General features: G+C 47.2%; 8 non-coding genes and 1 pseudogene across 8 annotated transcripts; 4 read left to right on the forward strand and 5 right to left on the reverse strand.

Annotated features, from left to right (window-relative positions):
• Positions 1-3,011: 3,011 nt before the first annotated feature.
• LOC138230177 (U2 spliceosomal RNA) lies at positions 3,012-3,106 on the forward strand (annotated as a pseudogene).
• Positions 3,107-4,716: 1,610 nt separating this feature from the next.
• On the reverse strand, positions 4,717-4,831 carry LOC138230304 (U5 spliceosomal RNA). Its single transcript, XR_011186334.1, has one exon. It is a non-coding gene; the product is annotated as a U5 spliceosomal RNA (small nuclear RNA).
• Positions 4,832-5,222: 391 nt separating this feature from the next.
• On the reverse strand, positions 5,223-5,339 carry LOC138230250 (U5 spliceosomal RNA). Its single transcript, XR_011186279.1, has one exon. It is a non-coding gene; the product is annotated as a U5 spliceosomal RNA (small nuclear RNA).
• A 394-nt stretch (positions 5,340-5,733) lies between these two features.
• Positions 5,734-5,847, reverse strand: LOC138230261 (U5 spliceosomal RNA). The gene has a single exon (XR_011186291.1). It is a non-coding gene; the product is annotated as a U5 spliceosomal RNA (small nuclear RNA).
• A 9,120-nt stretch (positions 5,848-14,967) lies between these two features.
• trnan-guu (transfer RNA asparagine (anticodon GUU)) lies at positions 14,968-15,041 on the forward strand. Its single transcript has one exon. It is a non-coding gene; the product is annotated as a tRNA-Asn (tRNA).
• A 1,536-nt stretch (positions 15,042-16,577) lies between these two features.
• Positions 16,578-16,659, forward strand: trnas-uga (transfer RNA serine (anticodon UGA)). The gene has a single exon. It is a non-coding gene; the product is annotated as a tRNA-Ser (tRNA).
• A 1,560-nt stretch (positions 16,660-18,219) lies between these two features.
• On the reverse strand, positions 18,220-18,292 carry trnar-ucg (transfer RNA arginine (anticodon UCG)). The gene has a single exon. It is a non-coding gene; the product is annotated as a tRNA-Arg (tRNA).
• A 1,159-nt stretch (positions 18,293-19,451) lies between these two features.
• On the forward strand, positions 19,452-19,525 carry trnan-guu (transfer RNA asparagine (anticodon GUU)). The gene has a single exon. It is a non-coding gene; the product is annotated as a tRNA-Asn (tRNA).
• A 1,948-nt stretch (positions 19,526-21,473) lies between these two features.
• On the reverse strand, positions 21,474-21,615 carry LOC138230182 (U4 spliceosomal RNA). The gene has a single exon (XR_011186218.1). It is a non-coding gene; the product is annotated as a U4 spliceosomal RNA (small nuclear RNA).
• Between the last annotated feature and the right edge of the window lie 4,681 nt (positions 21,616-26,296).

Genomic DNA, 26,296 nt, shown 5'->3' on the forward strand with positions numbered 1-26,296 from the left:
AGCATTGAGTTCTCCACTGATAAAGATGGCTGTCTGAAGTCATGAAATCCACTGCTGGGATGCCTGAGAGACAGTAATTGAATCTTGGCTGGAATTAGGCTTTCTATTAGTGTTGATCTTTGGGAATTATGTGGTAAAAAGGGAAAACTCCTTTACTTTAGTCACTTTGAATGTTCAAATGTACAGAACCTGTAAAACTAAGCAATGAAAAAAATCCATCACCACTCTCATGATAGCATAACTCATAGTCTCTGCTGTTGTGTAACAATACACACTTTCAATTTTCTTATCGCCTGTCTCCAGAGAGAATGTTGTTAGTGCTGATGACCTTGAATTAGACCTTGTTGACTCTGTAAAACAATCTTCCTCTGCTTAGATTTTCACTCAGATTGATTTTGTTCTCAGATTATTCCTGGCAGGACTGAGTTTCTAGGAAATGAAAAGTGAAAGAAAAAGTACAGAAGATCAGCCCTTGAATATACAACATTGTGCAGTGAGATTGTTAAATGTATTAGCTGCTATCCTGTGCTAGAGCCTGTCGTGGTAAGCAGTGGATGACAGGATCTAGCACAGATACTAATGAAACACTGTTAATGAAAGATAAAACACTTGAGTCTTATTTTAGTTTTCCATTTCCCTTTCATTTGTGATGTACTGTACAACAGGCCACAGAACATGCACAAAAACAGATATGCACACATTCACACCAGGCAATGACAGTCTGCCCAGTCAGAATCTGAGCTGAGGTATCAGAATTCTGAATTCCCTGAATTCTGTCATGGATCATCCACAATAAGGGCAATGTTTGAACACGAGGATCCCCAGGAGAGAGCCTAGTAACATAAATCTTGGAGCAAAAGCAGATGATTAACTTCATAGTTTGTGTGGTTGAGCCAAAGTTGAGCATGAGGATATGTGAGTCACCATTCTTAGAAATGGATCCAACTTCAGACAGGCGTCAAAAGTAAGAGTATACAGTGCTGGGGCAATGACACTTCAATGATCAGAAGGATAACAAGAGTTTTAATGCATTGAAATTGATTTTCTGGTGATGCACACTGTCATGGAACTATTAATTTTTTAAGGATCACTTACTGACGTCAGACAGCTGCCAATTCTCCAGACTGGAAGGATGAACAGTTTATCCCCCTAGGTACCATATTTCCATATTTTGAAGCATTGGAATAATACATGTCATACAGCAACATAAAAACAGGAAGACAAGTATCACAGCCCCTATAATCGGTGTTAGTAACTTAAAAGAAAAACATTCCCCCTGGCCCAAACAGTGATTCTAACCAGGAGAGAAAAGCCGGTGTATCTTTTATGCCTCTCTCTTTATTCACCTTGTCTTTTAGTTCTTTCAAATGCTGAATAGCGAGCGTAAGATTTCCGTAATCATAGTCATTAGCTGGAATATATGTACAACAGGAGTCTCCTACTAAAGCATAGACTCCTCCAGATGCTGCATTTTGAAGGTCCAGCACGAACCTGTTCTGAAGTGCCATTAATCTAACTCCCCTTAATTCTTGTTTGATAGCGTCTAAGCCTTCTAACGTGATATTAATAAAAGAGTACATTTCATAAAAAGTCGCATGGGTGAGGCTGTAGAATGAGGCATTAAAGCACATATATAACAAGATGCATTACATTTCTTTAACTTTACAGTATGATTTATAAATTTATACCACAAATTACTCATATCCCCCTCATTATCAGTTTCATTCAGCCAGTTTGTATACAAAGAGGCTTCGTGTTTAGATTCTTCCTCTTTTGGGGTGGTGACAGGCTTCTACATAAAAAGGAAAAGGGCTGTGCACATCAGTCCCAAGCAGGTTATCCCCATCTGTCCTTGTGGAGACATCACTCCTGCGCTTTGCTCAGTTCGTTTGTGACCTTTTTACAGTGGGAAGCATGAATCCAGGGCACCATTTCTGTGACCTTCACAGCAGTGGCAGTGGTCAGCAGCACCTGGTACAGCCCCCTCCACCTGAGTGAACACCATTTCTTTTTCCTGAAGTCTTTCACCAGAATCCAGTCTCCTTATTCACTCATTAGTTCTTACAGCACAGGTAAATCCCTGTGGGCTGGAGCCCAGCATAATCTTAGGCTTTTTTGGTCAACATTGGTCAACAGATTGGTCAACAACTGGGTAATAACTCTTAGAAAAATCTACACATTGTTCCCCTGCCTCAGCTGTGACGTTTTGCAGAACAATTCTAGCTGAAGTTGTAAAATTTCTCTTTGTTCCGTTCCTGCAAAACATCTTATTATGAACAAACAAACCACAATAATCATTTGCATCTAGGGGAATCACTCCCAAGGGTAACCCCCCTTAAAGCTATATTGTTCTACCCATCAGGTTCTGCCACTAGATAAGAGAACCTTTCCCATGAAATCATTTTTTGACCTTCATGATCCCTTCAGGGCGTACAATTAGCACAGAAGCAGCAGCTTTAGTCCACATGTTTTTCAAACAGGATATTAACGATATGATCATAACGAATAATACCAGACCCACAAATATGTATTGAACCAGAGACCCTCTCAATGTTCCTAGCACAGACTGTAGCCATGCACCAATGCCCCAATCGTCTGGATTATAATTATGATATATATTTTTCTTCATCATAGTGCTTTGCTAAGTCCTAGCAACCTACAATACTACAATAGAGAATTAGCAAATTCAACAATCCATTCGTCCAGCTAAATTCGTCCCCCCAGGAAGTTTCATTGATTGGCCCGTGATGATATCAAACAGGCTGTTACACAGTTCTGTTTGATCCAGCCCGCATCCCATGGCGTTCCTTCAGTCTGATGTCTAGTCGATCTTTCAGAGATCTGTTCCTTCATTCCACTGTTCCAGCAGACTGAGGGTGATCTCAGTCCATCTCACTCCGAACAATGCAGCCACAGCCTGACACACCTTCCCTGTGAAGTGTGTTCCTTGATCATAATACAAGGGGCAGGGCAGTGCCCAACGAGGGCTTATCTCTGTTATCAAGTGTTTCATCGCTTCTCGGCCTTTTGGCTAAGATCAAGTGTAGTATCTCTGTTATCAAGTGTTTGGTAGACACAGACACAGAGGCAGTGGCAGCAACCCACCGGGAAAACAGATTATAAGAGCCCAGGTTTCCCTTTACAATTTTCAATTTCCCAGGTTTGAAAGGTTCCTCAGGAGCAGGCCTTTTGAGCTGTTGCACCCGCACCTGAACTGTAGTTGAGTTCCTTTGATAAACATTACATCCACATTAGATACCACATAAGTGGTTACTGCTTCAAACCCGGTTCTCACCCAGTTTTGGGTAACCGGCACACCATTTGACTCCCACCTGGGTGTCCAACAGAGTGCATTTGTCGGGCTATAAAGGGCATTAGGCTGTGAGGGCATGCAGGGCGTCTGGTGTGCTGTCAGCTCCACACCCCATCATCCTGCAGCCCCATAATCTTTTCTAACCATGTCCATTTCTCTGCTTCACAGAGGTCTCAGACTACTGTTCTACAAGTATTGCTCACCTGACAGTTGCATCTGCAAAGTTGTTCCCTCGAGTTACTGGAAACATTTCTTTATTATGTGATTTACACATTACCACAGCTACTTCAGTCAGTAGCTGCAAAGCTTCTAATAGTTCAGAGATAAACCCAGCATTCTTAACTGGAGTCCCTGCCGTGTTGAGAAAATCCCTATTCCTCCACCACCATCCAAAATTGTGGCATGCACCAAATGTATATATAGAGTCTATATACATATGCAGCCATTCAAAACAAGCGGGGTATGCTGCGGTATAACACGGTGGGAGTGTCGCAGTATACCGCATCATACCGGACGCAAATTAGATTATGTTAATAGTATCCGGAATCACCTTGTAAAATCGCCAGGTGGAGCTAATAAAGGTTAACCTCTCCTGTACAGCATTTGAGCTGTCACCAGAAAACGTCAGTTTTGAATCCTGATCACTGCTGAGGGACAATCTTTATTCAATTAAGAATTTAAGGTGTATACTCTTTAGACTTTTAAATTTAAACAGTGTATTACAGCATGTTAATCATTAAACATTAAAAAGGCGGTATATTTTATAAAAGCAAGATTGTTCTGTTGGACAAAAGTACACAACCTACCACCTTTATCATAAATATTTTAAATATGCAGGAATATTTTATGCATCAAAGTCTTTACTGAAGATATTACTAAGAGTATTAATAATGAATGACCTTGGACAAGCTGTAAGCTCAAAGTATTACCCTGGTCCACATTCTTTGTAACCGTCTTTGTAAACGAAAAGAGTTTATTTTTTCATTGACAAAAAGTAACACCACAGCATTTAGTTGATCCGATCACGCAAGCCCAGGCCGCCTTCAAGGCCTCTGCCCTGCCGGTCGTGGTTGGCAATACACCTGGCCTTACAAACGAGCCAGTGGGGCCCGTTCAGCTCCGGGCTCATCGCCTGCGGCTCACGGCTTGCGAGCGTGCCCAATCTGTGCGATAACTCGGAAAACACCCGGCCACACTGTGCCGGAAACGACGCACTCTGGGAAGCCGCTATGCAAAGCGAGGTCCCAAGATCCCCTGCGGCCGGACACTTCCCGCCCCCCAAAGAAAAGAGCGCCAATCAGACGGCCGGAGACCGAGGACTCGCGGAGCAGACGGCCACAATCACCATTACAAGAGCGATTGCGAACGTGCTTGTTTTCTCTCTTTGACCAGCCCAGCTGCCCGCCACCCGAAAGCAGAAAAGCACAAAAATTGCAGGGAACTCATTCATGCTTCTCTCCACGGAAAACTTTAGTAAAAGGTGAAAGATTTGTACGAGATGAAGAGAAACCAGAGTGCGTGGCTGCACAGCTGCAGGAGCCCAGGCCGCCTTCAAGGCCTCTGCCCTGCCGGTCGTGGTTGGCAATGCACCTGGCCTTACAAACGAGCCAGTGGGGCCCGTTCAGCTCCGGGCTCATCGCTTGCGGCTTACGGCTTGCGAGCGTGCCCAATCCGTGCGATAACTCGGAAAACACCCGGCCACACTGTGCCGGAAACGACGCACTCTGGGAAGCCGCTATGCAAAGCGAGGTACCAAGATCCCCTGCGGCCGGACACTTCCCACCCACCAAAGAAAAGAGCGCCAATCAGACGGCCGGAGACCGAGGACTCGCGGAGCAGACTGCCACAATCGCCATAACAAGACCGATTGCGAGCGTTTTTGTTTTCTCTCTTTGACCAGCCCAGCCGTACCCCACCCAAAAGCAGGGAAGCGCAAAAATTGCATAGAACTCATTCATGCTCCTCTCCACGGAAATCTTTAGTAAAAGGCGAAAGATTTGTACGAGATGAAGAAAAACCAGAGTGCGTGGCTGCACAGCTGCAGGAGCCCAGGCCGCCTTCAAAGCCTCTGCGCTGCCGGTCATGGTTGGCAATGCACCTGGCCTTACAAACTAGCCAGTGGGGCCCGTTCAGCTCCGGGCTCATCGCCTGCGGCTCTCAGCTTGCGGCCGTGCCCAATCCGTGCGATAACTCGGAAAACACCCGGCCACACTGTGCCGGAAACGACGCACTCTGGGAAGCCGCTATGCAAAGCGAGGTCCCAAGATCCCCTGCGGCCGGACACTTCCCGCCCCCCAAAGAAAAGAACGCCAATCAGACGGCCGGAGACCGAGAACTCGCGGAGCAGACGGCCACAATCACCATTACAAGAGCGATTGCGAACGTGCTTGTTTTCTCTCTTTGACCAACCCAGCTGCGACCCACCCGAAGGCAGGGAAGCACAAAAATTGCATGGAACTCATTCATGCTCCTCTCCACGGAAATCTTTAGTAAAAGGCGAAAGATTTGTACGAGATGAAAAGAAACCAGAGTGCATGGCTGATTAAGGCCATTTAAGGCCTTAATCTGGCAATTAAGGCCCACACCGATCCTGAGCCTCAGAACTCCGGGCGCAATTAAGGCCCAAACCAGTTCTGACCTTCAGAACTCCGGGCGCAATTAAGGCCCACACCAGTCCTGAACTTCACGGTAAGGGTCCAAAACCCGTTCAAAAACTCCACGCGCAATTAAGGCATAAACCAGCTTCGAACGCCTGTACACAATACCGCGGAACCCCTGCCAGACCAAATTCTGGGCTTACAGCAAACAACCCATTACATACACCGGTGTCTTCCCCGGGCCAGAGGAATTCAGAAACTCACGTTTACTCCGTCATCTCGGGCGATTCTCGCAGGGAGCAGAGATTTCCCAATCGGTCAGAGAGAGTCGGGACTTTTAAATAAAAGAGGAGTCCTTACCTCTTAGTTATGTGCGCGCTGACCATCTCTCCTGCCGATGGGAAGTTCTGCGCCTTCTGGAGCATCCGCCGACTACGCCAAATTTGTTGTAACAGAAGAAATAAGGTTCTTGATCCCGAGATGAAGTAAAACAGATGAGTTTATTGCATGCAAGGAACAATAAAGCCAAAGTCTTGTTTCCCGCAAGAAACAACAAAACCGAAGTATTGTTCCCCGTACTGTTACAAACTTTTGGGTTATATAGTGTTTTCTTCTCCGTTTCTGACGTCACTCGGTCTGATGGTAAAGAGGGGGGTTCATGGTATTTGGCCAGTTTACGATGTTCTGGACAAATGGTCAGTTTAACATTACACCCAGGGGGGTTCCTAGCTTGCATCTGCAATCCTTATCAGTTAACCCCCCTTTCCTGCCATAAACCCCAGTTTGTGACTTGAAAGTCTAAACCCCCTACAGAAAGGATTAAATTCAAACCCCCGTCTCCACATCTTTCTTCAGTATCTTAATAAAGTGAAGGAGCTGCCCCTTCGCCAAGGCGGTGTGGGGCAGAATGGACAACATAATGCAACTCCTGGAAACGAATGCGGTGCTCAGCTACCAGTACATTCTGCTGGGGCTGGCACCTACCGGACTGGACAGGGGGACGCAGTTCCTGATGTGGCTGCTGCTGTCCCTCACAAAGAAAGGCCTGTGGGACGCGAGAAACAATCTCATCCGGCACAACAACAAGTGGGGAGCGAGGGAGCTGGAAGAGAGGATCCTGGCGGACCTCAGGAGGAGGATGAAGCGCGACGTTGCTAAATGGGGTTTCCCCACGGCAAAGGAGCACTGGAAAGGCCTATGGACCCTGTACAGGGATTAATGGTTTACAGCAAGCGGTAGGGTTTGGAGGGACTCTCATAATAGCGCAAATCCGCCCACCCTTGCAAGGATTGATAACGGACAATCACCGCCGTTCCGCCGATGTTTTAATTTTGTGGAGTGTTATCGTGTGAGACGTTTCCCTTTGAGATGTGTTTTTTTTCGGAATAAAGTATATTTTATAAGAAAAAAAAAAGATTGTACCATAAAGATTTCCATGGAGAGGACTATGGTTTCCTGCAGGACTATGCCGGTAGGAGGACCAGGTTCCACAACTTCAAGGGGCTGTGTCGAGGCGATCCACAGTACTGTCAGGACCAGCCCTGGCAGTTTTAGGATTCCCATTCTGGAACATAGATGAGGCACATGGTACAGTTCCACTATAATTTTGAATATATTTTCCTAGCAGGACCTACAGTACAGTACCTAACTACCTGCAGCTACAAAGGGGCACCCCCCTCTTTGATCGGGTTTGGACGTTTAACCCTATTCTGTGTTCTCCGGCGCCATTTGAGGTGGGCGATACAACCGGAGGTGGTTGCGATGCACCCACTTGTAGACCAGAGATTGCCTTCCCTTCTCAATCTGAATTCGATAAGCTACCGGTGATACCTTATCGACAATCTCGTGGGGTCCTGTCCAACTGGGTAAGAACTTCCGGGCCACCCCTGTGGGTTTGGCAAATTGGAAGTACAGGACCTTGTCTCCTACTTGGAGTTCCTGGTTAACTGCCTTTCGGTCATAGTATGCTTTCCTACCCTCTGCACTCCTTCCCAGATTGTTCTGGGCAAAAGCAAAGGTTGCCTGCAGATGTGCTCGCAGGTCTGACACATACTGATGGGCCGTAGCAGCCCCCGTCGTGCTCAGGTCCTCCACCCCATAAAGACAGTGTAGGGGAAGAGTCATCTTCCGACCTGTCATCATCTCAAAAGGTGGGACCCCCGTAGAGCAATGGGGCTTACCTCGGATGGCCATCAGAACCAGGGGCAGCTTAATGTCTCAGTCCCTACTGCTGTTGGAGACAAACTTTTTGAGCATACTAACCACCGTTCGGTTTGCCCTTTCTGCCTGGCCCGAGGATTGAGGGTGGTAGGAGATATGCAACTGGGTCTTGACCCCAAGCATATTCCACAGGGTTGCCATTACTGTAGCTGTGAAATGGGTTCCCCGATCCGAGACCACGGTCAGGGGGAATCCCCATCGACTGAACACATGGTTCACCAACAGCACTGCAGTTGTCTCTGCCGTGTCGTTGGGTGCTGGGAGGCACTCAATCCATTTTGTGAATGCACACGTAACAGTGAGGAAATATTTGTTCCCTCTGGATGACCTCACCAGCGGCCCCACCCAATCCATTTGAAGATTGGACCAGGTGAATGTCATGCCCTTTTTCTGGAGTGGTGCACGGTGCAAGGGCCGTGATGGTTGGAACTGGCTACACGTCAGACACCCCTTTACATACGCGGCGATGTCTTGGCCCATGTGAGGCCAGAATGCCACCTGCTGGATAGTGTCGTATGTAGCCTTGATTCCCCGGTGACCCCCACAGGGTTCGTCATGAGCGTGTTGGATCATGACCCCCCGATGACAGTGGGGAACTACCCACTTTGGGACACCTTGTGCAACTGGTACACAAACCAACAACCCCTTTATAATTTTTAGGTTGTCTTTCACCTCTGCCAGCTCCTTCAGCTCCAGAGACTGGCTCAGCACCTGCTCCGAAAGAGGTTGACGCACTGGGTCAGCGATATGCTGATACATTTGCCCAATTGCTGGGTCCTGTTTCTGCATTTCCGCAAGATCGGTGTTAAAACCCTGTGACCCAAGCACTACAGATTGAGGGTCAGCTCCGACATCCTGTCTAGCCCTGCTTCGGGTAACCGCCTTGACCTCAGCCACGAATTCTGGGGGTAGCCATTCCTGCTGGAACTGCCAGGGTTCACCCTCTAAGGCGCCAGATTTGGCCAACCGGTCGGCCTCATCATTCCCGTCTTTGTCGGGTCCCTTCACCTGGGAGTGTCCCTTCACCTTCCTCCAGTAAACCATCATTCCAGCCTCGGTCGTGAGCTTGTCACTGGCCAGGAACAACTCTTTGTTCTTTACTTCCTTGCCCCGGGCATTTTTCATGCCGTTACCCTTCCAATACGGAACGTGAGACACGAAGCTATGTCGGGCGTAGTTCGAGTCACTACAGATGACAAACTGTTTAAGGCCATGTGTCAGGGCCTGCTGGAGGGTGATCAGCACCCCAGCTACTTCCGCATACTGACTAGTCTTTGGTCCTAGCTTATAGCGGGTCGGCCCACAGGGAGTATTGTCTTGCCAGACTACTCCTACCCCTGCTAGCACCTGCTGTTCGTGGCGAAAAGAGCAACCGTCAACATAGGCCATGGGTAAGCCCTGGCCCACGTTCTCATCGTAGTACCGATGATTGTTCGGTAGCTCAGCAGCGGGAATTGTTTCTGGAGCTTCCATGTCAGTGTCACAGCCGTGACACACTTGGCCCAAAGCCAGGCCCTGTCCCAGGTACATTTTCTTGCTCTGTGCATAACGTACCTCTATCTCATAGCCTTGTAGGGCCATCATTCATGCCACAATCCTGCTATTTGACACCCTGCCCGCTTTCAGTCTCTGGCTATGCAGGAATGTCACAGGTTGGTGGCAGGTTTCGATGATGATCTTTTGTCCCCCAACATAACTACGGAAGTGTTCTACCGACCAGACCGTAGACAACAGGGCCTTCTCGCAGTCCAAGAACTTTTGCTCCACTGGGCTCAGGGCTCGACTGGCATATGCCACCACCCTTCACTCTTGGTTATATTCCTGACTCAGAGCAGCCCCAAGGCAGTGCTCTGAGAACCCTGCTTCAAGGTAGAAGACCTTATTTTTGTCAGGGTAGGCCAAGCTCGGCGCACTACCGAGTCTGCGCTTCAGCTCCATCACAGCCTGTTCTGGGGAAGGCCCCCACTCAAAGGGCACGTCTTTCTGCAACAGCTTGTGGAGGGGCCTTGCTATTTCAGCGTAATCCTCAATGAACTGCTGGGAATAATTACATACTCCCAGAAAGCTGCGCAGTTCAGACAGGTTAGTGGGCGACTTCATATTCTGGATAGCTTGGACTCTGCTGGACTGTGGCTGTATGCCTTGGGCTCCAACCAACAGTCCCACGTACTCCACTTGGGTCCTACACCACTGTCCCTTAGCCAGGGACAGTTTGGCCCCTGCACAGGAGAGCTGGGTCAACACATGCCTGATCTCGGCCATGTGTTCTTCCCAGGTCTGACTCCTCATCAGAATATCGTCCACATAGACCAGGTTGCCCCTGGCGGCTGCATCACTCATGGCTTTGTGCAGAAATATGTTGAACTCCGCTGGGGAGTTGGAATACCCAAAGGGGCATCGATTCCAGGTGAACTGCCTGTTTCCAAAGGAAAAGGCCAGTTTGTACTGGTCTGTTGGTTCTACCTTAAGGGTCCAGAACCCATTGGCCACATCCACTGTGGTGAAATATTTCGCTGTTGTCACCTTGGCTAACTCCTGATCTAGGTAGATCATTGGCCATCGTGACAAAGGAACCTGTTTATTCAGCTGCCGGTAGTCAATGGTCAGACGCCATTTACCATTGGGTTTCAGCACCGGCCACAGTGGGGAGTTATAAGTGGAGTTACACTCCCTTATGATCTGACGCTCTAGTAGAGCATCCAACGTCTGCTTTATGGACTCGTATGCCGTGAGGGGAATGCGATACTGCCTGACATAGGTTGGGCGGGCGCCAGGGGCCGTTGGAATGCGCACTGTGTTCAAATCCGTCACCCCGCAGTCATAGGCGTCCCGTGCAAACACTTCCCGGAAATCCTGGAAATTCTGACGCAGCTGCTGACGCTGGCTTTCCGTTTCCAGGGCATCTGCCTTGCCAACCTGTTCCTGTACCTGCTCTAGGAACCCCGCTTTTGACGGCATGGCGGTATCCCGGGTCGTACTCTCGGCTGAGTGGTCCATCGGAACACCTGCGTGTACTGTGTACACAACCATCTCATCCTTATCGCTAAGGTCCACCCTGCACACCTCCTGGTTGCAGAATCCCTCTATTGGCATAATTGCAATCATCCGCCGGGGGTAGGTGTAGTACACCTGCTCGGTTCCCCCCTCCCTGGCCAAGGGACCAGGGAGCTGCCCCAGTACTGGGATGGCTAGTTCGAAATCATAGAAACCATTGTCAATTACCAGTCCCATGTCAGTGCGAGCAGGGATTTTGACATCTTGTTTTGCTATGTTCTGCACCAACAGGCAGGTGGCTCGGCCATTCCGTTCCAGTCTGGGGGTACAACAGACTGCTAGGTTCAGTCTGATAAACTGAGCTGATGGTTGGAAGAAAACCATCTCAGCGTCCATTCTCTGTCCCTTCTTTAGGACAAGGCGTACTGGAAACCCTGCTGTTGACGCAGGAACGATCAGGTCCGATTCGTTTACTTCCTGGCAGGCCTGAGGAATCGTCTGACCTGACCGAATGTTCTCGGGGTCACCGCTTAGAGAGTGGGCATCTGGGTCCACCCGTGTCCACAGCACACTGTTTACTGTGTCCAGCTGGGCGCCCAGTCGAACCAATAGGTACTTCCAATAGGAAGTAGTGAGCAAACTTCCTTTTTCCGATGGAGATGGAAGCTACACAGCTTCCTTTGCTCCAAATGGACCTATGAGATGGGGGTGCCCACCACAGAACCTGTGACTGCGTCACCAGGGTCACTTGACAGCTTGGCGACAGGTCCTCGAACAGACCTTCACTGATTATGGACTTCTCAGAGCTGAGGCTAAGAATTACATCATCAACCTGCACTTCTGCCACCTGGACCCCCTCCCACCACCATGGGGTGGTACTCCTGGACCCCCTGAGGTACCAGGGTGCACAGAAAGGACTCCCATTCATTACCGGACAGGGAGATCCACTCTTCTTCTGGGATGAAAAGGGGGTGTGCTTTACCTGGCGGGTCAAGCAGCTGCTTGGAGCACTGCTCCTGTAGTTGGGAGACCGTGGGAGTGCTGGCCTGGGCAGGACTTCCCTGTAGTTTTGGAAAGCAAGAAGAGACATTTATTCTCGTCCAGAGGAACCAGGAGGAACCTCCAACTCAGCTATAGTGTTCAGTGGGCACTGTGTGATCACAGCATAACCACTGAATCCCCCTTTTTGCTGTGCAACAGGCTTAGGGTTTTTGACCTGAGCCCACAATTTTCCACGCTGGCAGTCCACCAGAGGCTCCAGCCTGTCAAGCAGGTCTTGGCCAATGAGTAGTGGCTCTGTTTTAAACCTAGAGATGTAAACAGGATGCACCACGTTCATTGGCCCGAACCTAAGTGCCACCCACACTCGGTGTGTGATCCTGGCATGATCCTGGGTATAGCTGGAAATATCTATCTTACACGGTTCTACCTTAAGTCTGATGCCTTTTCCTTTCGCTACTCGTTTGAGCTCGCTGAGTAGATCGGCTGACATCAAACTAATTTCAGCCCCAGTGTCAATCAGTGCTTCTCTATCTAAGACGTTTTCAAGAGAAACCTTGATATAAATACGCCTTGCTTTGCCTTTCTGGCTGAGATTCCCTAAGAATTGTTGGAAGCCTGCCTCTTCTTTGACTTCAGGGGCGGGGTCAGCGCCCAACTCAGAGTCACAGCCTTCTTCCAGGCAGGAACCCTCCCACCCAATCAGATAGACTGAGGGAGGGGCTTGGGACGGATCCCCGCCTCCTCCAGTGAGAAGGGGCGTGGTCCCCCTAAGCTCATTCACACTTCCGGCATTCGGTGCGGAAGGTTTACCCTGTCCTGATCTCTCAGGCAGGGCTTGTTCAAGCCTGGCCAGGCGGGTTGCAGTCGACTCCCTTCGTCCAGTCTTATGATAGACTCTGCCTGAGCCCTTGCCTTCCCCGTAGCGCTCACGGTGGCTCTGACACTTAGTGCGGTCCTGCCTGCCTATTTTGCGCCGGGGCTTAGCGAGCTCAGGAACCTCAGCTGCCTCGAGCTGAGGCGAGTCGTCAACCCTGCTGGCTTTAGTGGCGAACACGGCCGTTTTAGCAGGTTTTCGCTCTGAGGAAGCAGAGACTTCAGCTCCCCAGGCTTTTTGAGCCAACCTTCTAATGTCAGCCATTTTCATCGCTTTTGCATCAGTGTGCATCACAATCATTTTCCTGACTGAGGGATGCAGATTAGCAATGAATAAACCTTTGAAATTCACGTTCTCTTCGCAACCCTCTTCATTCCGCCCTGCAAAATAAGTGCGCCTAAGCCTCTGATAATAGTCGCGAGGGGCTTCAGCTTTTTCGTGCTTAATATGGTGCACAGCGGCCACGGCAGCTATGGGATCGATAAAAGCCGAAAATTCTCCGATCATTGCCTGACACAGCTCCTCAAAGCTATTACAGACCTCCGGTCCTTGTCTAGACATCCACGCAGGGCAGTCGTTGCTCCGAGGGGATCTACCAGCAGTCCGGCTGGCTGGTAGAAAGTCTCTATGCACAGAGTGGGACCGCGAGTCCTCACAAGTCACTCTTGTGCCTGGGAAGAAGCTGGTTCGTTCCCGGTCCAGCACTGCTTCTGAATAAGCTATTCAGGTTGTCTATGAGGGTCCAGCTGTAGGGTCCAACTGTCCAACACAAACACAATCTGTAGCGTTTAGCGTGACATAGTCTTGCAGGCATCGTGCTGTCTCACTGCAATACTATACCGCTGGAGGAAACAGTCCATCTGGCCATGAAACTCATTTGAACGTCTAGCTACAGCAACTAACAATATCATGATTTATTCAGGATTTGTGGAATCAGCACGTCCCGGAGACAGCTTCCGAAATCGTGAGCATTCTCTGGTGGTGTCCTGCAGGGCTTTTGCGGGTGTGTGTTGGTGGTATAGTGGTGAGCATAGCTGCCTTCCAAGCAGTTGACCTGGTTCGATTCCCGGCCAACGCAGTGGCGATTGGTTTTAAATGCTGTCATGAGCCTTGGATTGTGAATAGCAAAGCGAAGCCTTTTGAAAGAGCCAAAGCACTGCAAAACGGAATTGAAGGAGAATCTTAAAGGGGATTCTGAGCGGTGTCTGCATACACGCAGTCCGATACGGGTGCTGAAAGCTTGAGCTACTCTCAATGTCATGCTGCCTTTCCCCGGAGTAAATCTGTTACATTGAAAGAATGCTTCTGGCAGGTTCAAAACGGGACCCTTGTTAATTGGAGAAATCAATGATTTCGAATGAATTCTGTATGCGTTAAAAGACAGCTATACACAGAAAACATGCAGGACACTGCTCATGATGTTTCCCGAGCCGAAACACAGTGCGTTTTTCCAAGCCATCTGACAAAGATTGCCCACTGAAAACTGCAGCAGTTGGACATGAAAAGTGCACGATAAATGCCATTTCTCATCATTTCTCTTGGCATCAGTTCTGCTATCAAATGGGACGGAGGCAACGGGCTCAGAGAGCAGGTTAAGTGCACACCGAACGTAGATGTGTCCAAGTGTCTGTAAAAGCGCGGTGCTCCGCTGGCGCTGTTCCCTAGTGGCTTAAAGTGCCTGCCTAGTAAGCAGGCGATCCTGGGTCTGAATACCAGCGGTGCCTCTCTCCGTGTCTTGTTGTGCCGAATGTCTCATTTCAGACAAACATGTACAGCTTGGTTCAGTTTAATGCAAGAATTCATTTCCTTTCTGGAATAACTTGTTTTTGAAGAAATCCATACAGCTTGTGAAAGATGAAATCCATTTCTTGGTTGTCAGTGGAAAAAGATTGCCGGCTGCAAGAAGCGCAAGTGATTGTTTTCTTTGACCAGAAACCTGCAAATGTAGGGAGCACAAGCAGCTGTCAGTCTCTGTGGCGCAATCGGTTAGCGCGTTCGGCTGTTAACCGAAAGGTTGGTGGTTCAAGCCCACCCAGGGACGCGTGTCTCAGTTTTTCCAATGTAAACATCATCACCGCTAAAGATGATGGCGCAGAAGGCTCCACAGTCGAAACGTTGTGCTTCTTTTCTTCTTTTTTCAGCATGGAGTAAACCTTTGCTTGATCCTTTGCAGCCTACGCATGCTGACACAGCTACCTTTCTCTTAACGCGCCTCAATCATTATTCACCAAAACCATCAGCAGAATGTGTCGCCTTTGTGGTGATGTCACTCCTCTGCTTCACAAATGTCCTTAGTGACGGACCATTTCTTTCTGCCATTTTTCCGGAGCGGTTATTGATTGCTCCATCATTTCCCTCATACTTTCCATCCCTAGATTGAAAAAAAAAAACAGAAACAGGCTGACAGGACGACAATCAAATTGCAAAAACTCATCAAAGCACTCAATAGAGTATTTGAATCCACAAGTAGCTACGAGCAACTTTGTCCTGGCTTGCATGAAAGTCGGAAAATGTCAAAAAGAAAAAGATGGTGGCTTTTTCATATTTGTTCTTTCATTTTTAGTTTGTTGGCTCTTCTGTCCATTGTCCTCCTGCCTGGCTCTTGACCTGTGACTGTCTGAACGCACACATTAGACTTTCAGGCAGGGGATTTGTCCTGAGCCTCTGTGAAAGACCCACCCACCCCCATAAATAACTGCTCTAGAAACACATGAATGCAAAACTAAACCACAGCTTAAAGAGGAGCTCCAACTCAGTGCCATACTAATGTAAACGAAGTAATACTAAGACATGTTCTTATGGATTTGTCTTACCTTGAGATATGTAATTGGATTTCAGGATTAACTTCCTCATTCAATGTAGTGGTGATTCTTTGCCTGGTCAGTACCTGGGTGGGAGACCTCCAGCGAACAATTAAGCTTGCTGCTGGAAGTGGTGTTAAGAGACTCTTAGGATCTTCCAGAGGTCTCTGTCCAATAGCACTAGTTGCCTTAGAGCTGGCTCAAACATTGCTCAAGAGTCTACCTTTCACAGATGCGCAAAGATGAATGATGGGGGTGCACGCTTCAAGGAGCCTTCCAACTGTAGGGACCGATTAGAGACGATCCGTAGCATGTGTTCGTTTCCATATACGCCCCGTGTCTCAACGGTAGGACAGAGTCAAATACTGCCTCGACACGTAACAGCGTTATATTAAACCGCAGGACTTGAGGGCTGTTTTGTTTGAATGTTCAAGGCATTGGTAAGAACGTAGGTCAAGGGCCATTGGTGCATCTCCTGTAACTGGAGCAAAAATGCTATTCAAAGTGCAGTGACTAAAATCGTCGTCCACATGTCTCCGTTGTTGATTGCTTTCTGTCTAAGAACGTTCTGTTTTCATGTCCGAACGGGGAGACTTTATCATTCCAACTTGAAGCCACCTTTAAGTCCTCTGAGGTGTGTGTGTGTGTGCTTGCACGTATGGCGTAAAAGGTTTCTTAAACGGAGAGCGAACTTGAAAAAAGTTGCCTCCGCTGCCGCCGCCGCCTCGCACTCCCTGTTCGATTGTAGCAAAAAGGCAGCGACCGCGGCGCTCGCTGTAGTCGTGGCCGAGTGGTTAAGGTGACGGACTTGAAATCCGTTGCGGTCTCCCCGCGCAGGTTCAAATCCTGCCGACTACGGCGTCCTTTGCATTTGATTGCGTGCGTGCGTGTAAAAGGACCAGCGCCATTTCGTTTTCGCTGGGACCTTTAACACTCTAAATCGCCTGGACCCGCAGCCTGTGAAATCGATTCTTCAGCACCCACGAAGGACGCTTTGCCGCTGGACACAGATACCGATGCTTTTCTGCAACGAGCTTTCCAGCTGAATTTTCTCGGCAGCTCCGTACTGAACCTGTTCTCCATTGCAACATAGCGGAGGCTCGTCACGTCTATAGCAAGGCTGTGTAGGACCGCATACGCCACAGTGACTTGTACACAGACCACATGAAAGGCAAGCAAAATACACTTTTAAAATTCCAAAGACTCACAAGGTCAGAGGAACAGCGATGACCTGAACAGATCTGTTCCAGAAGTCTAGGTTGACCTTTTTAGAGCTGTAATTGCATTTTTGTTTAATAGAAGATCAAATCTACTCGCATGTACCAGCACCTTACAGTTTATTGATGTTAATTCTGTTTAAGTAATAAGATTGCTAACGATGTTGGACTTTAGCCGGTGTTTTTTAGAACAAATTGCTTACACTTCTGTAAGGAATACGCAGTACGTGCCTTTGTCAGTCATTGCTCACCATACCTGTAACTTTCTTATCTAACTCACTTCCTCAAATGGTGAAGGTCCACAAACATAAATGAAAAAAAAAAACCCTTGTTGTAGATGAGGTGCACAAAAAAGCAGCCCCTGATAGTGTATAACACATTTGTACTATTGCAGAGACACATGTAACATATATATATATACTGTATATATATATGAAACAGAAATAGAAACAGAAACAGGAATCGCTTACTCACCTGGAGAATCTCTGTAGGAATATCTAGCATTTATCAATGGAAATAAAAGCTGCTTTAATACAGTGCATGTTCAAACTCAAACCCTCAGCTGCTGTTCTTGTTTGTTTTGGGACAAATTGCAACTGAGCATCGCATGAGCCGTTACGTACCCTTATCTGTTAGGGAATTTCAAGGGAGGAGTTAGGTCAGAATGGGTAGGCTGCAAAACAACAAGTAAAGATTTATTCCAAGATGAAACATTGTGGCGGTTTTCTTATCTTTTCAGCATGGACTAAACTTTTACGTGTTCCTTATATGCTATATGTGTATATATTAGCACCAATGTTGTTCTTAAAAACTAACATGAAATTGTCAGGGACATTCAGCTATATACAAAGACGAGACAGACAAAGTAATAATTCTGTATTAACGTGGCCTACATATTGACGCAATGATCGAACTAACTGACATGTTCTGATTCAGATCCCCTGCAGTTCATGCCAATTAGAACAATAGCAATGCTGAGTCCTCCCCACCCTACCGAGCACAAATTCAGCTGCTCTCCAGTTCTGTTCTGCATGTTTTTTCATTGCAATTGAGCTCGGAGCTGGAGATGATCTCCATACAGTTCTGTGTTCACTAGCCCGCACTTGCGTGCTAATTTACGGGTTGTGGCAAATGCTTTTCTATAGTTCATATACATGACGGCAACCTGTTACCGAGGAACCTGAGAGGTTTAAAAGCCTCACGAGCCAGGCAGGACTCGAACCCACAATCTTCTGATCCGAAGTCAGACGCGTTATCCATTACGCCACTGGCCCATAGAACATGCGCTTGCACTCCACCACAGAGAGCTCTACACTGCTACTAGTAGTACACTTCCCCATCTAAATTTTCACAGCAAGAAACTTGTGTTTCCTACTATTTTTATCAGGTTTAAAATATCATCTCCTTAAAACAGAAAAAGTGTTGATGTGTCGTGCTGAAATTCCGATTGATTTTGAATTCAAAGAAAAAAGGTTTTCTTCCAAAACACCATGAAATTGTCACATCTTGCAGACAATAGGTGTATTCCATGTTGAAAAGAGAAGAAAGAAAACCATGGAGCCTTTTACAGGTGTGAGGCTTCTTCAGGTGTGAGAAGACCTCACAGTCGAAACGCTGTGTTTCCGTTCTTCTCTTTTCAGCATGCAATAAACCTATTGCTTGTTCCTTTGCAGCCGAGGCATGCTGACGTAGCTACCCAGCTGAACATCTTGCAGACTCTACAATACTTCTCTCCTGTAGAAGTAAAGCAGGGCTTGCTGGGTGAGCTTTTGCTCCGGTAAATTAGGTCACGTGTCATGTTAAATCACTTCTTCTAAACACAACATTTAGTGGTGCTAGCTTTCCCCATTAAAAAAAAGAGACATTTCCCTTACAGTACATGACATATCGTTTTTATTCTATGAATAAGTATAGAAATTAAACAAAAGAAAAAATGGTGTCGCCAAAGAATGCACAGCTTGGACATGAAAAGTGCCCGATAAATGCCATTTCTCATCATTTCTCTTGGCGTCAGTTCTGCTATTAAATGGGACGGAGGCAACGGGCTCAGAGAGCAGGTTAAGTGCACACCGAACGCAGATGTGTCCAAGTGTCTGTAAAAGCGCGGTGCTCCGCTGGCGCTGTTCCCTAGTGGCTTAAAGTGCCCGCCTAGTAAGCAGGCGATCCTGGGTCTGAATACCAGCGGTGCCTCTCTCCGTGTCTTGTTGTGCCGAATGTATCATTTCAGACAAACATGTACAGCTTGGTTCAGTTTAATGCAAGAATTCATTTCCTTTCTGGAATAACTTGTTTTTGAAGAAATCCATACAGCTTGTGAAAGATGAAATCCATTTCTTGGTTGTCAGTGGAAAAAGATTGCCGGCTGCAAGAAGCGCAAGTGATTGTTTTCTTTGACCATAAACCTGCAAATGTAGGGAGCACAAGCGGCCGTCAGTCTCTGTGGCGCAATCGGTTAGCGCGTTCGGCTGTTAACCGAAAGGTTGGTGGTTCAAGCCCACCCAGGGACGCATGTCTCAGTTTTTCCAATGTAAACATCATCACCGCTAAAGAAGATGGCGCAGAAGGCTCCACAGTCGAAACGTTGTGCTTCTTTTCTTCTCTTTTCAGCATGGAGTAAACCTTTGCTTGATCCTTTGCAGCCTAAGCATGCTGACGCAGCTACCTTTCTCTTAACGCACCTCAATCATTATTCACCAAAACGATCAGCAGAATAAGTCGCCTTTGTGGTGATGTCACTCCTCTGCTTCACAAATGTCCTTAGTGACGGGCCATTTCTTTCTGCCATTTTTCCGGAGCGGTTATTGATTGCTCCATCATTTCCCTCTTACTTTCCATCACTAGATTGAAAAAAAAAACAGAAACAGGCTGACAGGACGACAATCAAATTGCAAAAACTCATCAAAGCACTCGATAGAGTAATTGAATCCACAAGTAGCTACGAGCAACTTTGTCCTGGCTTGCATGAAAGTCGGAAAATGTCAAAAAGAAAAAGATGGTGGCTTTTTCATATTCGTTCTTTTATTTTTAGTTTGTTGGCTCTTCTGTCCATTGTCCTCCTGCCTGGCTCTTGACCTGTGACTGTCTGAACGCACACAGTAAAATTTCATGTGGGGGATTTGTCCTGAGCCTCTGTGAAAGACCCACCCACCCCCATAAATAACTGCTCTAGAAACACATGAATGCAAAACTAAACCACAGCTTAAAGAGGAGCTTGTCATGACCGCCAGGCAGTTAAGACCAACTCATAAGCGATCTAATCAGCACCAGCAGTGGGTGATTATTAACAAACGCCGCCGCACGAGTTTACCCACCTGCACACACTCCACCGTGCGGTACGCAGTGCTATTTTTACCATCTTTACCTGCTTCCCGCTGCTCGGTATTGAGTCTGCTCCTTGAGAGCTCTACCTGGCGTTTTTCCATTACCTCGTTTATTCTGGATATTGGACTCCCCTTCTGCCTTTTCGACTTTGGACCTCGCCTCTCACCTCGGACTGTTTGCCACCAGTGTTCTCCCTGGATTACGACTTACCTTACGCCTCTTGACCACGAAACAAAGCAAAGCAGAGCAAAACAAAACGAACAAACGAAAACCCTCACGTCCCGCACTTGCATATAACGCCGTTACGTGCCCAAGCGGTATTGTATGTCATCCTAGCACTGCACCCCGGGGCGTACGGTATATGGGAACGAGCACACGCCACGAATCGTCTCGAATCACTCCCTACAGCTGTAAGGAGCTTTGAAGCGTGCACCCCCAACATTCTTCTTTGCGCATCTGTGAAAGGTAAACTCTTGAGCAAACTCTGAACCAGCTCTAAGGAAACTAATCCGATTAGACGTTACTTTGACTCATCCTTTAAGGGACCCTTGTTAATTGGAGAAATCAATGATTTCGAATGAATTCTGTATGCGTTAAAAGACAGCTATACACAGAAAACATGCAGGACACTGCTCATGATGTTTCCCGAGCCGAAACACAGTGCGTTTTTCCAAGCCATTTGACAAAGCCCGCCCACTGAAAACTGCAGCAGATCGTGTAAAGGCGTTCAACTTTGTAACTACTGCACGCACAGGAAGCAGAATAAATTCCTCTTTTCAAACTGTCAAAGGTTTGCTGCAGGACATCGCACAATCTCTTTTGAACGGGGACAAACGATTTCTTATGGGGCGCAGTAAGTACAGACGTTTATAAAGCTCCACTCATGCCGACGATGCAGCATGAAGAAGCGCAACCTAACGTTTGACAGACAAAAGCCGGGCGCCGCTACAAGCAATATGAAATCAAACTGACAGCACACGGCGTTTCGCGCTGACTCAAAAGTGATCTCGACAGACGCTGTTCTCTGCATAACGCTGAAAGAGCTAAAGAGCGTTTCTGTTGAAACGTAACAAGCTTGTTTCTTTCTATCATGATGTCACCATGACAAAATCTGTCTTTAAACACCTTGCTCAGTCTCTGACGAGACTGTCAAAAATTGCTTTCGCCGATTGTATTGCAAACCGGCGGAAGCGGGGTATTGGGAAAAGTTTTCAACTAGCAATAATCGCGCCTCGGCTAAACCTCACAGGCTACGATACTGCCACTGCGCAAAGCTGACGGTTGCCAGGCAACCGCGGGGATCCTACGGAAATCGTTATCAATCGTCTCATGGCATGTCGTTGCTGTAACGCTTCATATTTGTCGTCTTCTTCTTCTAGCTTGAGGTTTTGAAGAATTTCATGACAGACAAGGGCTCCGTCGGAAACAAAGGGCGTTGTGAGAAAACCGTTGCTTATTTTCAGCAGCAGAAATACAACCCTTTAAATACAAGATGACAGAACAATGACGAAGGGCATGCCGGGAGGAACTCATGCACTACAGAGGAAAGGGGGCGGGCACGTACAGTTCACATTCAAGCCACAAGTACTCTTCTCGGATGTTGCATAAACAAATCCTAACGTCCTGAAAGCATTGCAGCATGTTTGTGTCCCACTTCCCGTGGTTGCAGGACGACTGACACGAACGGACAAACACAATCTGTGGCGTTTAGCGTGACATAGTCTTGCAGGCATCGTGCTGTCTCACTGCAATACTATACCGCTGGAGGAAACAGCCCGGGTTCGATGAGCCTTGGAATGTGACTAGGAAAGTGAAGCCTTTTGAAAGAGGTAAAACACTGCTCAAAGGAACTGAGGGAGAATCTTACAGGGGATTCTGAGCGGTGTCTAAATAAATAAATTCTTCAGTGTCTGCGGATGGCATTTTGCAGCTGGAAACAGATGTCGACGCTTTTTGAACAGAGCACCAAAAAAGCGTCTTTTTTGAAGGTACAGGTATTGAGCATTGGTGGTTCAGTGGAAGAATTCTTGCCTGCCAAGTAAGAGGCTCGGGTTCGATTCCTGGCCAATGCAGTGGCTTTTGCATGCTCACCACTATACCACCAACACACGCCCACAGGATCCCAGCAGGACACCACCAGAGAATGCTCACGATTTCGGAAGCTGTCTCCGGGATGTTCTGATTCCACACATCCTGAATAAATCATGATATTGTTAGTTGCTGTAGCTAGACGTTCAAATGAGTTTCATGGCCAGATGGACTGTTTCCTCCAGTGGTATAGTATTGCAGTGAGACAGCACGATGCCTGCAAGACTATGTCACGCTAAACGCCACAGATTGTGTTTGTCCAAATTTGAACTTTCACAAAAGCATGCTAGCAGACAAATGCGCCTCAGAGGACTTAAGGCTGGCTGTTATATGCTGGAATTACCTTTTTTTGACGCTCTTACGAATGCGATGTCAACGAAAACAGAACAAAGCACAAAAAAACCCTCAAGTCCTGCAGTTGGATAGAATGCCGTTACACGTCCAAGCCGTATTTGACTTCATCCTACCATTGCAACACGGGGCGTATATGGAAACGAGCACACGCTACGAATTGTCTCTAATCAGTCCCTACAGTTGTAAGGCGCCTGGAAGCATGCACCCCCATCATTAATCTTTGCGCATCTGTGCAAGGTAAACTCTGGAGCAGTCTTTGAAACGGCTCAAAGGAAACACGTGATTGATTCCATGTGCATCTGGGGTTCATATCTTATTTACATTTAATTCAAGGGAAAGGCTTGGGTCAGTTTCAGATGGCCTCCAACAGCGAGATTCAAGCGCCCCACCTTCAGCCCAATCTGCGCCACCAGAACGCCAACGGCTCCTCTGTGCTCCGGGGTGCGGTTGTGACCCCGTAACCTAAAGTGTTGGTGGCAGACAAATGGAGACTAACAGGTGACGTCCTAGGACATGACTACATTGTGACACTCGGTGGGGATGGTGACCATTGCTTGGAAAAGAGTGCGAGGCCCCTTTAGAAAAACATTTTGTTAACAGGCATTCTGCCTCAGCCTAAACACCTATAGCTTGAAAAGCGCATGCTATTAGACAGGCACCTCTGCAAGACCTTAAGAGTCTCTTAAACTAGTGATAGTAAGGTGTTCCCAATGGGCGATGTTCGGCTTTCAAATCATCTCTCCTTGGAAGCGCCGAGATGCAGCTGTTTAAGGCTTAGAAGCACCTGACTGTTTCACTACCTAGCTGATCACTGTCAGTCAGGGAGCTCAGAGGTGAAAAGCCTGTCTGAGAGACAATTCGCCGTCGATCAGTTCAATATGTTCCGTACCAGCTCGGCGCACCTGAGATCATCTTGGTAGCCGTGTAGCTCAGATGATTGAGAGCGTGTGTGTGTGTACCACCGTGATTGGATGCCGGTCCTTCTCAGGTCACAGTAAACCTTCTGCTGCCTAACTTCCCTTATTTTTGGGGATCCCTTTGAAAAAGCAAAGGAAAAAAAAACTGTCTCTTCATCAGCGTGATCAACCTCACCCAGTGTGGCGCAGTGGCCTAATGGCTAAGGCACTGGCACTCTAAGCCAGGGATTGTGGGTTCGAGTCCCATCTGGGGTGCTCCTGTCCCCTTTTGAGAGTACAAATGTCCTTGCAATTTGCAAAGCTACAACCCCACCTTACTCAGTGAGCGGCTCTGCTTTTCTCTCACATACAGTTGGAAGAAAAACTTTTGTAAACAGCCCTTCGGAATGATGTGGATTTCTGCATGAATGGCTCCTAACATGTGATCTTATCTTTATCTAAGTCATAATAATCAATAAAGAGAGTCTGATTTAACAAACAACACACGCCCAACATTTGACATTGCTGTTTTAACAAATGTTTTAAACAATCAAGGTCATTGATGGAAAAAGTACGTGAACCCTTATATTAAGGAGCTAGTGGAACCTCCTTTATTGACAAAAACCTCAACCCCCACTTTCTGTAGCGGCTGGTCAGACCTGAGCAGCGGTTAGGAGGTATTTTGGCCTATTCCTCTATGCAAAACTGTTTCAGTTCATGTATATTTTTGGGATGTCTTGCGCTGAACGGCCTGCTTCAGATCATGCCACAGCACTTCAATGGGATTGGGGTCAGGACTCTTACTTGGCCATCCCAAAATACGGAATTTCTTCTGTTTCAGCCACTCTGTTGTTGATGTACTCCTTTATTTTTGTCATGCTGCATGACCCAGCGTCTTTCGAGTTTTAGATCACAGGCAGACACCCTGACATTCTGCTGTAGAATTTCCTGATACATCTTGGAATTCATCGGTCCCTCGATGATTGCAAGCCGTACAGCCTCCGCCATGCTTCCCAGGTGGGATGAGGTTTTGGAGTTGGTATGCAGTGTTTTGTTATCTCCAAACATAACGCTGTGCACATTTACCAACAAGTTCAACTTTTGTCACGTCTGTCCACAGAACATTGTTCCAGGAGTTGCTGTGGAACATCCATGTGGTCTTTAGCAAACTTGAGAGGGGCAGTGGTGGTTTTTTTGTTGGGGAGAGCAGTGGTTTCCTCCGTGGTGACCTCGGATGATCACCACTCCTGTTCAGATTTCTTCTTATGGTGGACTCATGAACACAGACGTAAGACAAAGTCAACCACCTGTTCGCTAGATCCCATCCCCACTCAGCTAGTCAAAGATTCCCTCGAAGGACTGGCAGGACCTATAATTAGTATGATGAATGCATCGCTTGCGTCAGGTGTTGTACCTGATCAATTTAAGGTAGCAGTTGTTAGACCGCTCCTTAAGAAGTCAAATTTGGATCCACAAGTTCTTAACAACTACAGGCCTGTCTCAAAGGTCCCATTTCAATCTAAAAGTCTTGAGAGAATAGTTGTTGCCCAACGTCAATCGTATCTGGATTCAAATAATATAATTGAGAAATTTCAGTCTGGTTTCTGAAACTGCATTAACGAGAGTCGTAAATGATATTCTCTTAGCTACTGATGCGGGGAATGCAACAGTGCTTGTGCTTCTAGATCTTAGAGCTGCCTTTGACACGGTTGACCTCTCTGTTTTGTTACACAGGCTTGAGTTTGAGGTTGGCTTATCTGGAACCGTCCTTCAGTGGTTTACTTCACATTTTACTCATCGTTTTCATTATGTTCAAATATCTAATAATTGTACTGCTTCATCAACGTCACCAGTTCAATTTGGGGTACCAGATGGATCAGTGCCGGGACCAATATTGCTCTCTCTCTCTACATGCTGCTGCTAGGTAGGATAATAAGAAAAAATAATATGAACTTTCATTCATATGCTGATGACACTCAAATAAACATTTTGTTTCCACCAAATGACAACTCTTCTATTATCACTTTAGTTAAATGCATTAATGAAGGAAAGACTTGGATGTGTGAAAACTTTTTGTAACTCAACTCTGAGAAAACTGAGGATCTGTTGATCGGAGGCAACAATACTGATAGGACTACTATAACTTCAGCACTTAACTCAGAGGATTTAAACATTTGCCTCAAAGAGACAGCACGTAACCTAGGCGGCATATTAGACACAAGGCTTTTAACAACTTGCATTGTTAAGTGCCTTGGGACAACCTTGTTGTGAAAGGCGCTATATAGAAATACATTGATTTGAACTGAATTGACAATGTAAAATGTTGTGTGTTGTTTGTTAAACAAGACTGTCTTTATTTATTATTATGCGTCAGATGAAGATCAGATCACATTTTAAGAGCCATTCATGTAGAAATCCAGATCATTCGTGTTTTAAAAGTCGCGGGAAAAGCGAAACGGGTGCTTTTCCTTTGTTGCGCAGACACACGATGACACCGTAGGCGGCAGGACTCGAAGCTTCGCAGGGAGACCCCGACGGCTTTCTAATCCATCGCCCTAACCACTCGGCCACGGCTGCAGCGCGCGCGGCTTTCTTGATACAGTCTAACATAGAGTGCCG

The sequence above is a fragment of the Lepisosteus oculatus genome, unplaced genomic scaffold (genome assembly GCF_040954835.1).
Source record: "Lepisosteus oculatus isolate fLepOcu1 unplaced genomic scaffold, fLepOcu1.hap2 HAP2_SCAFFOLD_48, whole genome shotgun sequence".
NCBI classification, from domain to species: Eukaryota; Metazoa; Chordata; class Actinopteri; order Semionotiformes; family Lepisosteidae; genus Lepisosteus; species Lepisosteus oculatus.